A 13,292-nucleotide genomic window follows, 5' to 3' on the forward strand; every position below is an offset into this window, starting at 1 on the left:
GATCAATTTCGGCCCCTCGGCATAGCTAGCAGCCGGCGCCGCGCGCTCCAGCGGACAGCCCCCCGGCCCTCTGCGTGGGAAAACTAGCCAACAATGCTCTCTCTTTTGGCCCCTTGCCCTGGCAAAAAGATGAGCACTTGTTTGGATTGTGAATTGTGATATAGCAAAATATACAGTTTGGTGAAAAGATTGCAATTCTCTATTGGATTGGAAAAGAAGTTAAAAAACATGTCAACGACAAAAAAAATTAACACTATTTAACTAGTGGCACTTCCGTTGCGAAGCTGGCTCACTTAATGCTTCTGCTATATTACTAAGAATAGGCATGTGCGAGAAAAAACCCCATTTGGGTTTTGGCCCATGTAGGCATGTGCAAGAAAAATCCTAAACTAGTGTTGTGACAATACCACTCAAAAATATGCAGAAGTGCAAAAGACATGGGGCCACCAACACGAGCAGAACTGGCAATTAGTGCACCCAGCCAGCCGCAGCGGCAAAACCGTTTGTTCCGTAAATGCAAGGACGAACGCACACAAAGTTCGGACCCCTCTCACTTAGTGCCCATGCATAGCAAATCTTGCCGCCACAAAATAAGATCACTCCATGCACAGCAAACCCTGCGCTGCGCTGCGAAAATACCGACTCAGTGCCTCTTGCCCTGTTGCTGCTGCCCCCAACAACTTATTCATATTTAGTAACCAAATTAGTAGTAATTTTTGTTGACTTTGGGAAACTAAAATGACTTGGAGATATATTTAGGACGCGTTTTGTTTGCACATGGTACTTATTTATGAATTAAGACTCTCTCTTATAAATATATATATAACTTTTATATATCACTACAGTTATATTTAAGTAAGAGGTCTAGAGAACTTCATGAAGAAAAAAAACTATTAGAAGAAGTTGTCCTCTTTGCATATGCGAGGATGAGGAGACCACATCTGCCAACCTAATTGGCGATAGATAGTTCCGTGCCCGAACACTACCTCAGTTTGCCGAAACTAACTAGTTAAGATAAATCTTTATTTATTTTGTAATACAACCGTTTATTCCGAACTAATAAGTTAAAATAAAACACATACACATTCATCAAAATTTACATCTTGCCTTATTGAGTAGAGTATATGGCCCAACCCGGTTGATGTCATGTTGTTGCTCTCTCCTCTTCCATGGCATGATCGGAGGTAATAAGATTACAACATATATAATCAATTTATTATTACTACTTTAAGCCATCCTCCCGCCCGGCCCATAACAGATAATAGGAGATAACTACACTAGCCCATGATAAAACATTTTCAAAGTAGCCGACCTTTGAAACCACGGATATATAACTAAAAATCATATATATATTTTTCTTTCAAAGTTCAATATAACTTTCTCTTCTCTAAAATTTTATAGATTAAAAATTAGTAATAATAAATTGATTAAATTAGTAAAAATATATTATAGATTAAAATTTTAACATTTTAAAGTATATTATATATATATTTTTAATTTTATCCATTTAAATTATGATTAAAACTATTAGAATGCTCTTTCTGATATCTTCGTGACGACATATTATATGATCAAAATGGATGAATTATCACAAAGTTATGCAGCATTACGTGAAAAAACTCACAAAAAAGTTTCAAAGTTAAATTTAGATGACCTATCGTCCTTTTTTTGCGATTCTGACAGCACCCGACCTCTGCAGAATGGCGGGCTATTCTACAACCCTAGATCTTTTCCATATCTTCACAACGACATATTTTATAAGCAAAACGGATAACTGAGCATAAAGTTACGACGCTTTAAAGTTTTTCTTTATATTTTTCTTTATATCTTTCTCGTTTTAATTCCGATTAACCTATTATTGCATCCATTGCGATCGTTTCTCTGTCGTCTTCGCAACGACATATTATATGTTTAAAATGGACTATTGGTTGCAAAGTTACGACCGTTCAAACCCTAAGAGGTCACTTTTCCATCAATCTCATATTTTTTATTATATCTTTCTCATTTTATATCCGATCATCTTTTTGCGAGAACCGTTGCGATCATCTCTTAGAGATCTTCGTGATGACATATTTTACGACTAAAACGGACCAACGGTTATTAAGTTATCACCTTTACAATTTCATCTACTGTTCACAGTTTTCTCTTCTACTGTTCATCGTACCTTCTCACACCGCTTACTTTAGATAATCATTATACATTTAATTATTAGGCATTTTAAATTTATATTTGTAGATAGATAGTATTACTGCAAGACATTTAAATCCTTCATCTCTATAATGAATAATGTGAATAAAATAAATTTATAGCCTCCAAAATTATATCATATCTTTCAGATCAGAACATTTGTTAACAAAACAATTTCACCAGTGCAGTCAGTGCGAAGGTAATATCATGTTTAAGATGTTAACAAAACAAGCCTTCAATCAATTAAATTGTATCCGTCAAATTTGCTATTAACATAGTCTCAGCTGAAACTTGATAACTTCCAAACCGTCCATTCAAATCTTCTGAATCTGCTCTACACAAGACTTACTATTATTTCAGCATTCTGACAGAAATAAGTAATAACAATCTAACAATCTTATCGACTAGATATGACAAGATAGATATGACAGTTCCATCAGTTTTCTGATTATTAATTCTGTGGAATTTAGATATGAACCATGAACCATTAATAAGTTTTGCAAGCCAGCCAGTTTAACTCTCAAGTGAGATGTAATTGACTAGCTTTTTTAGGATCTTCATGCAGACAATAGAGGCAAATAGCGACGCTGAGCAATGGAATTTTTTTTCTAATTTTTCCAGTATTTCTGCAGACCAGACCGACCACTAACTCTTGATAGTGTTATCAGAATCGCAGTATCAGTACGATACTTGACCACTATCATTTTTTATTGTTCAGAAATGATTGCCAACTCCAAGGTAACTCGCAGTATCAGTACGATACTTCTCATTCTCTATAACTATGGAAAAAGCTTCCTTTCCTTTCCTTCCCATTCTCTGCAGCAGATAAGCAAGACCGTCTTTTGGAAATATATGAATGAAATTAATCAGCTAAATACTTTCATTTAAATTCCATGCATGCATGCATTGGTACTAACCGTCAGAAAAACTTCTTTCCGTCAATGTTACCCTCAGTTTGGTTTGGTCTCCTTTTCAGTCTTTAATGTCTCTCACTTCATTCCGTCGGCACAAATTGTCATCTCTCAACTTCGTTCCGTCAGCACAAATTGTCAGCTCTCAACTTCGTTCCGTCACCAATTGCTATATCAAATGCATTAGTTGGTTCAGCTTTCAACCCGATCCTTCTCAGCACGCATTTATCTAAAAAGGTATGCATTGTTTCAGCTTCCAATCCCCTTGCATTGAGATTGAGATTTCAGCTTGCACATCCTTCTCTTCGGACATCTCTGGGACCTCTTCAACAACCTCTTCCTCAGCAAATTCCCGTCGCTTTCGCTCCTCCCCTGGGCAGGCATGACAGTTAAGACATGGGCTCTATGGTTCCCTTTCACATCAGTGAAGGGTCGGAGTGGAGCTCTCGGCGCTCCTCGGCCTTGAATTTCTAGTAACTGTCCTAGGTGGCGCTGCTGCAGTCCCAACCGTCTCAAGCCCTGGCGCTTCAGCAGTCCCAACCGTCTCAAGCCCTGGCGCTTCAGCAGTCCCAACCGTCTCAAGCCCTGGCGCTTCAGCAATGCCAACCGTCTCAAGCCCTGGCGCTTCAGCAATGCCAACCGTCTCAAGCCCTTGGCGCTTGGCGCTTCAGCAATCCAAACCGTCTCAAGCCCTTGGCGCTTGGCGCTTCAGCAATCCAAACCGTCTCAAGCCCTGGCGCTTCAGCAATCCAAACCGTCTCAAGCCCTGGCGCTTCAGCAATCCAAACCGTCTCAAGCCCTGGCGCTTCAGCAATCCAAACCGTCTCAAGCCCTGGCGCTTCAGCAATCCAAACCGTCTCAAGCCCTGGCGCTTCAGCAATCCAAACCGTCTCAAGCCCTGGCGCTTCAGCAATCCAAACCGTCTCAAGCCCTGGCGCTTCAGCAATCCAAACCGTCTCAAGCCCTGGCGCTTCAGCAATCCAAACCGTCTCAAGCCCTGGCGCTTCAGCAATCCAAACCGTCTCAAGCCCTGGCGCTTCAGCAATCCAAACCGTCTCAAGCCCTGGCGCTTCAGCAATCCAAACCGTCTCAAGCCCTGGCGCTTCAGCAATCCAAACCGTCTCAAGCCCTGGCGCTTCAGCAATCCAAACCGTCTCAAGCCCTGGCGCTTCAGCAATCCAAACCGTCTCAAGCCCTGGCGCTTCAGCAATCCAAACCGTCTCAAGCCCTGGCGCTTCAGCAATCCAAACCGTCTCAAGCCCTGGCGCTTCAGCAATCCAAACCGTCTCAAGCCCTGGCGCTTCAGCAATCCAAACCGTCTCAAGCCCTGGCGCTTCAGCAATCCAAACCGTCTCAAGCCCTGGCGCTTCAGCAATCCAAACCGTCTCAAGCCCTGGCGCTTCAGCAATCCAAACCGTCTCAAGCCCTGGCGCTTCAGCAATCCAAACCGTCTCAAGCCCTGGCGCTTCAGCAATCCAAACCGTCTCAAGCCCTGGCGCTTCAGCAATCCAAACCGTCTCAAGCCCTGGCGCTTCAGCAATCCAAACCGTCTCAAGCCCTGGCGCTTCAGCAATCCAAACCGTCTCAAGCCCTGGCGCTTCAGCAATCCAAACCGTCTCAAGCCCTGGCGCTTCAGCAATCCAAACCGCAACCGTCTCAAGCCCTGGCGCTTCAGTAATCCCAACCGTCTCAAGCCCTGGCGCTTCAGCAATCCCAACCGTCTCAAGCCCTGGCGCTTCAGCAATCCCAACCGTCTCAAGCCCTGGCGCTTCAGCAATCCAAACCGCAACCATCTCAAGCCCTGGCGCTTCAGCAATCCAAACCGCAACCGTCTCAAGCCCTGGCGCTTCAGCAATCCAAACCGTCTCAAGCCCTGGCGCTTCAGCAATCCAAACCGTCTCAAGCCCTGGCGCTTCAGCAATCCAAACCGCAACCGTCTCAAGCCCTGGCGCTTCAGTAATCCCAACCGTCTCAAGCCCTGGCGCTTCAGCAATCCCAACCGTCTCAAGCCCTGGCGCTTCAGCAATCCCAACCGTCTCAAGCCCTGGCGCTTCAGCAATCCCAACCGTCTCAAGCCCTGGCGCTTCAGCAATCCAAACCGTCTCAAGCCCTGGCGCTTCAGCAATCCAAACCGTCTCAAGCCCTGGCGCTTCAGCAATCCAAACCGTCTCAAGCCCTGGCGCTTCAGCAATCCAAACCGCAACCGTCTCAAGCCCTGGCGCTTCAGTAATCCCAACCGTCTCAAGCCCTGGCGCTTCAGCAATCCCAACCGTCTCAAGCCCTGGCGCTTCAGCAATCCCAACCGTCTCAAGCCCTGGCGCTTCAGTAATCCCAACCGTCTCAAGCCCTTGGCGCTTCAGCAATCCCAACCGTCTCAAGCCCTTGGCGCTTCAGCAATCCCAACCGTCTCAAGCCCATGGCGCTTCAGCAATCCCAACCGTCTCAAGCCCTGGCGCTTCAGTAATCCCAACCGTCTCAAGCCCTGGCGCTTCAGCAATCCCAACCGTCTCAAGCCCTGGCGCTTCAGCAATCCCAACCGTCTCAAGCCCTGGCGCTTCAGTAATCCCAACCGTCTCAAGCCCTTGGCGCTTCAGCAATCCCAACCGTCTCAAGCCCTTGGCGCTTCAGCAATCCCAACCGTCTCAAGCCCTTGGCGCTTCAGCAATCCCAACCGTCTCAAGCCCGTGGCGCTTCAGCAATCCCAACCGTCTCAAGCCCCTGGCGCTTCAGCAATCCCAACCGTCTCAAGCCCCTGGCGCTTCAGCAATCCCAACCGTCTCAAGCCCCTGGCGCTTCAGCAATCCCAACCGTCTCAAGCCCCTGGCGCTTCAGCAATCCCAACCGTCTCAAGCCCTTGGCGCTTCAGCAATCCTAACCGTCTCAAGCCCCTGGCGCTTCAGCAATCCCAACCGTCTCAAGCCCTTGGCGCTTCAGCAATCCCAACCGTCTCAAGCCCCTGGCGCTTCAGCAATCCCAACCGTCTCAAGCCCTTGGCGCTTCAGCAATCCCAACCGTCTCAAGCCCCTGGCGCTTCAGCAATCCCAACCGTCTCAAGCCCTTGGCGCTTCAGCAATCCCAACCGTCTCAAGCCCTTGGCGCTTGGCGCTTCAGCAATCCCAACCGTCTCAAGCCCTTGGCGCTTCAGCAATCCTAACCGTCTCAAGCCCCTGGCGCTTCAGCAATCCCAACCGTCTCAAGCCCTTGGCGCTTCAGCAATCCCAACCGTCTCAAGCCCTTGGCGCTTGGCGCTTCAGCAATCCCAACCGTCTCAAGCCCTTGGCGCTTGGCGCTTCAGCAATCCCAACCGTCACAGCCCCGCCAAAAAGATTCGATTTTAGCAAAGCATCCAACCACGCTAATTTGATTGAACTCTTCTTGGTACACTATGACTGTAGTTCACTGGTAACCCTTGTAAGGTCAGCCCCAAATTAATGAAGGGCCAGGCCCTTCAAATTGGTCGAGCCCCAAAAGGTAGCATGCATGGCTGATTCCTACTACCACCTGTGAGGATTTTTGGAGTTGATCGCCGCTTCATCGGCAGGTATGGCAAGATTGCTGCTTCTCTCACTTCTTTGATGAAGCCATTACAGCCTTTGAAAAACTGAAAATAACAATGACGACGGTTCTCGTTCTAGCGCTACCGGACTTCACCAAAGAGTTCATTGTGGAATGTGATGCGTCGGGAGTTGGCATAAGAAAGTTAGCATAAGAGTTGTACTAATACAAGGAGGACGTCCCATAGCCTTTCTTAGTAAGCTTTATCATAAAAATCTCAGCAATTATTGACTTATGAGAGAAAGATGTTGGCAATTATACAATTATTGACTTATGAGAGAGAGATAGAGGTCTTATTTAATCTGTAGATGATTCATTATCCGAACTACTTTATGGGACAGTGTATTCATACTCCGGCACAGCAAAAATGGGTCACAAAATTGCTGGGGTATGATTATGAAATTCAATACAAGAAAATAGAGATGGATGCACTATCACACCAACCCAGATGTTTTGAGATTGTTACAGGAGGTGTTGGATGATTCGGACCGCCATTCATAGTTAGAGAATCGAGGCGGTTTGGAGAATCGAGGCGGTTTGCTACTAGATGGATTGTGACAAAAATTGTTGGAGCACTTTTATCACCAAACTCCAGAGGCTGGCTGGTCATGAGGGTGTCTTGAGGATGGACTTATATGAGGATATCTCAAAGTTGCATGTGGCTAAAATTTTTGTTAGAGATATTGCTCGGTTACATGGCATGCATGCCAGACACGATTGTCTCGGATCGTGATCGAGCTTTGCCCTACCGGACGTGGGAAGAATTTGTCGATGAAAGCGATCAGACCAGCTACCCTACCCTACCCTTCTTGAAGCTTTCTCTATTGCCTACCTAAGTGATGGAGGAGAAGCTAAGAGGCGAGGGGACCTCCTATAGCCCCTATTCAGTGACTCACACAAGCCCTCCCCTCCTAGAGCCCCTATTCAGCCCCTATTCAGCCCCTATTTAGCGACTCGAAGAGGCTTTGTTTCTATTGTGATCGCTGGGATACAAATGTGCTCGACCGATAGCAACGGTGATGGTGCTAGATGACATGGATGCAGATGATGTTGCTGAACTAGAGAAGGAGGAGGTTTTAGATGAAGAGATTGCTGTCCAAAGACATCTGAAAAGCAGCGAGGAAGTCCAAGACGAAATCTCATTCTATGCTTATGTCGGATCCACCATAACAACTACTCTGCGGGTTAATGGCATGTCGTGCGGATACTCATCGACACTGAAGCACCCATAACTTTGTGGATGAGAGGCTGGTCCAGAGGATGGGCTTGACACTGGAGCCAATTTTAGGCTTCGATGTGATGATTGGAGATGGCATGGCCCTTCGAGCAAATAGCATGTGTCGACGGGTAACCTTGAAGGTCCAAGAACATGCCTTGGAATTGGATCTTCAAAGTTATGGGTGCAGATATTGTGTTAGGTACTCAATGGCTCTATGGCTTGGTTGGGTTCCGTTACATTTGACTTTAAGGATATGTGGCTCGAATTCAAGTTTAGCAAGTATGAGTGCCAATTTATAATCGATGGTTGGGCTGCCCCAAATTGGGTGTCAGATGTTTGGCTTGAGGGAGACACTTTGGACTTGCCTCGGTCACTGGTAGCTCTACCCGAGGCCATGGTCAACACGACATTACGGTGGGTCAAGTCGAATTCGTGTCAAATTGGGTTGGCCAACTTAGCCCCTCTTCCGAGTCTAGATTTTCCCAATAAATAAATCAAAGCATCAAGTAGCTTTCTACAATGGATCAAGGGCGATTGAGCTCAACTTCAAGGGGATGCAAATGACTCGAGTTAAACTAGCAACGCCGTTTTAGACTGATCCGCCCAAACTGAGTCGAGCAACATTGAAAGAGAAACTCATCTACCCATCACAAATTGTGGACAAAGTAAGCAAAAGCATGGTGGAATGAATGAAGCGATTTGGACTACATTGAGTCATCTCGTGCATGGAAGAATTTTGGTTGTTGCGTTCGAACGCGGGGAGATCGCATTTGAAAGGTTTAGGCCCGAGCACAAATGTGCCCTAGCAGCTGTGACGATGATGCTTTTGAGTGAGGCGGATGAAGATGATGCTCTTGAACCAAGAAGGAGGTTTTAGATGAAGAAGATTTCTATTCTCAAAGACCTCTCAAAAATAGCGAGAAAGTCCAAGCTGAATCGTTCCATGCTTGTTCTGGATCCACTGCAACTGCAACAACTACTCTTCAAATTGATGATGGCACTGTTAAAGGCTATGTCAAGCGGATATTCATCGACATCGAAAGCACCCATAACTTTGTGGATGAGTGGCTGGTCCATAGGATTGGCTTGACATCGGAGCCAATCTCAAGCTTTATCGTGATGATTAGAGATGGCACCGCCCTTCGAGCAAATAGCTTGTGCCGACTGCTAACCTTGAAGGTCCAAGAACATTCCTAGGAATTGGATCTTCACCTGTTGGTTCTCACTATGGCTTGGGTGTCATTATATTTGAATTCAAGGATATGTGGCTAGAATTTAAGTTTAAAGGGCAACATGTGTGATGGAATGGAATTAGGCGAAGTGCTAGTGCCAATTTGTGCACTCGATGGTTGGGCTGCCCCAAATCGGGTGTCACGAGGACTTACCACATATGTTGGGGCTGTCTAAACCACCCACCTAGGGCTGAGGGAGACATGCTGGATTTGCACTCGATAGCTCCACTCGAGGCCATGGTGAGCGTGACACTACATCAGGTCGAGATGAATTTGTGTCAAATGGGTTCAGCTAACTTAGCCCCTTTTCTTTTCCCCTTTATCCAAGTCCAAAACTTCCCAATAAATCAAAGGGGTGATTGAGCTCAACTTCAAGCTCAACTAGCGATGCCGATTCCGACTAATTTGCCCGAACCGAGTCAAGCAAGTTGAAGGAACTTGATATGGTTAATTCAACACTTCTGTTTAATTATTTTCAGCTTATATAGTTGAGTCGGTTTATTGGTGAACTTGATATGGTTTAATTAATAATTGTGGTTTGGGTTAGCTGGTTAGCCTCCAATATAAATTGCGGAGCGCAACATGGTCTAGTCATACTTTAAATTAATTAGTCAATTCCTCTATCTCCTACTTCCTCTTGACCTAACTTTTCTCCCCCTCCTTCCTTCAACCCTAACCGTAAGGGTCACCATGTTGCTGGCTACCATGCAAATCCTAGGGCAACCCGTCGGCTCTTCCATCTCCTAGGGCATCGACCACCTTCTCCCCCATCTTCCTTTATCACATGCAAATCCTGCTTGGAAGCACCCATGACTAGCCTACCATCTCCACTATAATTACTACGCCGAACGCCACCATTGAGCTACCCCAAACCCCATCGCCTCCATGTTCATCCCCAATCTCTCCTCTTCATTCCACTCCACCACCCATCACTCACCATAGAACACCTTAGCCATTGATAGGCTCTGATACCAAATTGATGGGATCTAGAACCAAAAGATCGGCTACGGAACAATTCCTTAATTTATTGCAGGAAGCAGTCCGTGCAATTGTAGGCAAATATTCATCAGATATTCTCCGGTACGGTAGTTAGAAAATTACGAAACCAATTGGGTTGGATCCATATCTTCCTAATCTACAACTTTTGTATTTACGCCCTTTGCAGATTCGAACTGTAGCAGAGACAAAAATACGGAATAACGTGGGTGATGGTGGTGGTGACGGGGTGGAGTGGATGTTAGGGTTATGGATGGGTATGGAGATGAGGGTGGATTGTGGAAGTGATTAAGAGAAGTAGACGAAGGGAACGAAGTGATCGAGATTCTCAAAGAAGAGGGGTGGCTCAACAATCGAGGGAGATTAGAAGCGAGGAGAAACCTTGCCAACGGTAGAGGTGGAAGGATGGTGAAGAGGGAGAAGGGAGGAGTCTAGAGAGAAGATAAGAGATAAGAAATTAAGAATCCAATAGCAATATTAAGTTAGCTGCCATCCACACTAAACCAGTATTCTTTATCCTCTCCAATTACCTCTTATTCTTTATCTTCTCCGATTACCTCTTAGATTAATCTTTCCTTTTCTCATAGATAGATTCAGAATCTGAAGAAGTAATGAATATAAAAGTTGTAGATCTGGAGGTTGGCGACGTTATCCAACTAATTATTTGTATATGTGTAGAATATTCTACGTATATTTTTCCGAAACTACGCAGAGTTGAATTTAGCTAATTAAATAAAATCCTAACCTACTAAGACTCTAACTAAACCAAATAACCAAATAAGATAATTAGACTCAATCCGTTGAGCCTAATCTTCTTTTGATGTGATCTGATTTGATACGATTCGTATCAGCCACCCTCTAAACCACCCTCTATAGCCCCGCTACATTCTGAAACTTCATTGGAGACCTGCAACTCCACCTTTAACCCTCTTAACCTGAATTGGAGACCTGCAACGCCACCTTTAACCCTCGTAAACTGAGATGACCTCCACCCGCCTCCAACACTACCACCAGAACTTTGCTGATATTAAACCTAGCTATGGTCTGAATCTGAGAAGGGCATGAATATCAAAATCGTAGATCAGAATGAACCCATCTTATTTTATAATTTTTCAGCATCGGACGAACCTATCTTATTTTATAATATTAAACCTAGCTATGTAGACTGTGTTCCTGCACCCGAGCTTGAGTCGGTAAGCAAGATTCCTACTAAGTTTATTGCGCAACCAACATGACAAAGGGAGCTGCAGTGAAAAAAAAATTACAAAGGATGCATGGAGAGAGAGGGAGAGTGAGAGTGATTGGAAAGAGAAAATTTGTCTGTTCTATAACAAGGATCACTTGAAAAATAGATGGAGGTATCTATGTGAGCTTCACAGGTCATACAAGACCCTTAAAAGATAAAGGTGGATAGGGATGGGACAATACACTTCATAAACTAGCGCCAGGTGATGATGCTGATTGGGATGATGTCATTAAGGTGAAAATTTTTGTACGATCACGCCTCGGGCTATGGAGCTCTGATACCAACTTGATACGATCTCCCCTTAGGCTAAGGTTCGATCTCTTCCAATTTCCTGATCTGGACTAGATCTGGCTCGAAACTTTGAAATAAGATCCCGAAATATGTCACCGTCGGATCGACGTGAAACTTTGATATGTTGTAGACCTAGAAAAGAGATTTCTAACAAATCTAGTTTTAGGCGAATCGGATATGGGGATCTCGAGATATCGTCCGATTAGTGGACGAAGGTCAGGTGGTCTGTTTTGGATCCGTGGATGGAGGCACATGATCCTAGGTAATGGTGGTTGAAGGTGAACCGGCGTTAATGGGGTGGCACCAGTAAAAAGTGGTGGTGGAAGGGTTATGGTTAATGGAAGGGTTAGGACAAGTGTCGGATAGATTAGAAGAAGGGGAAGGAGAGGGCCACCCCTAAGGGACTAGGGTGATTGGCCGGTCGAGGGAGGTTAGAAGCGGCGTCGCCGGGGATTGAGATAACGGGAGCGAAGAAGACGAAGGAGGCAAGGCAAAACTCAATTCTCCATAATCAATCCTCACTTTGGTTGCCATCCACATCCTTTTAAAGGCTAACCAACAACTCAAAATTAACCCTAAAAATACAATTTTCGCCGACCGCGTTCGAACTCGCCCGACCGCGTTCGAACGCACCGAGTTCATTCTCTGGATTTGCAAACGCGATGCAGGCGTTCACAGTGCGTTCGAACGCATAGTGCACTCTCTTCACCCATGTTCACAACCCCGTTCACAAACCGCGTTCGAACTCACTCCACCCGCGTTCGAACGCGACTTACAGAAAACTTATTTTAATGGAAATTAAACACTAAAACATGAAATGAATCCATGCTCGAGACGACGTCGGTGAAGTCCGAATCGTATCAATTTTACTTACACTTTTTTTTTATTCTTTATTATTTGTTTTGTTTATAGGGTGACAAAACCTTATAGCTCGAGTGAAGAGCAAGTCATTTATCTTCTTCTATGATGAAGATTTCTTAGTTGAGAATTCTAATGCAACTTAGTACTATGGGATTGCCTCCAATGTAGGGGAAGAGGGTCAAGGGATTGAAAGCAATGAATTATCTGATACACCTTGCATGACAAAGCATAATTTTGGACAATGAAGCCATGACCTCTCAGACTTCGAAATCTGTTACATGAGATACAATAACTAAAGGTACCCAATATTCATTTGGAACTTAAAGAAATGCAGACAAGGGGCACATCTAGAGAACAGCTGCATGGACCGGTAAGTAGTATTTTATAATAGAGTATTTTTTGCTCCTATACCCTTAAAAGAGTCTCTTTCTTATTCACTTGTATACCCCTCTAAAGTCAATATTTACATAGTTAGTTAAGTGCAAGAGGTATCTATACAAAAGACAAGTTTTAAAGAACATACATCCACAAACCGTATGCTTTGAAGGGCATACATATAAATATCATCTTTAGAGAGATATATTTACATGTATGCCCATATTTTTAATTTTTTTTATATTTAAATTATTTAAATTTTAACAGTTAACTAACTGCAAGAGGTATCTATGCAAAATATAAGTTTTAAAGAATATACATGAACAAACTGTAAGTTTTAAAGAATATACATATATATAAATATCAATTTTGCATACAAGCAAATAATTTTTTTTGCAGGATATATATGCAAAAAATCT

This window comes from Typha angustifolia, chromosome 5, assembly GCF_048772165.1.
Source record: "Typha angustifolia cultivar Huaian chromosome 5, ASM4877216v1, whole genome shotgun sequence".
NCBI lineage: Eukaryota > Viridiplantae > Streptophyta > Magnoliopsida > Poales > Typhaceae > Typha > Typha angustifolia.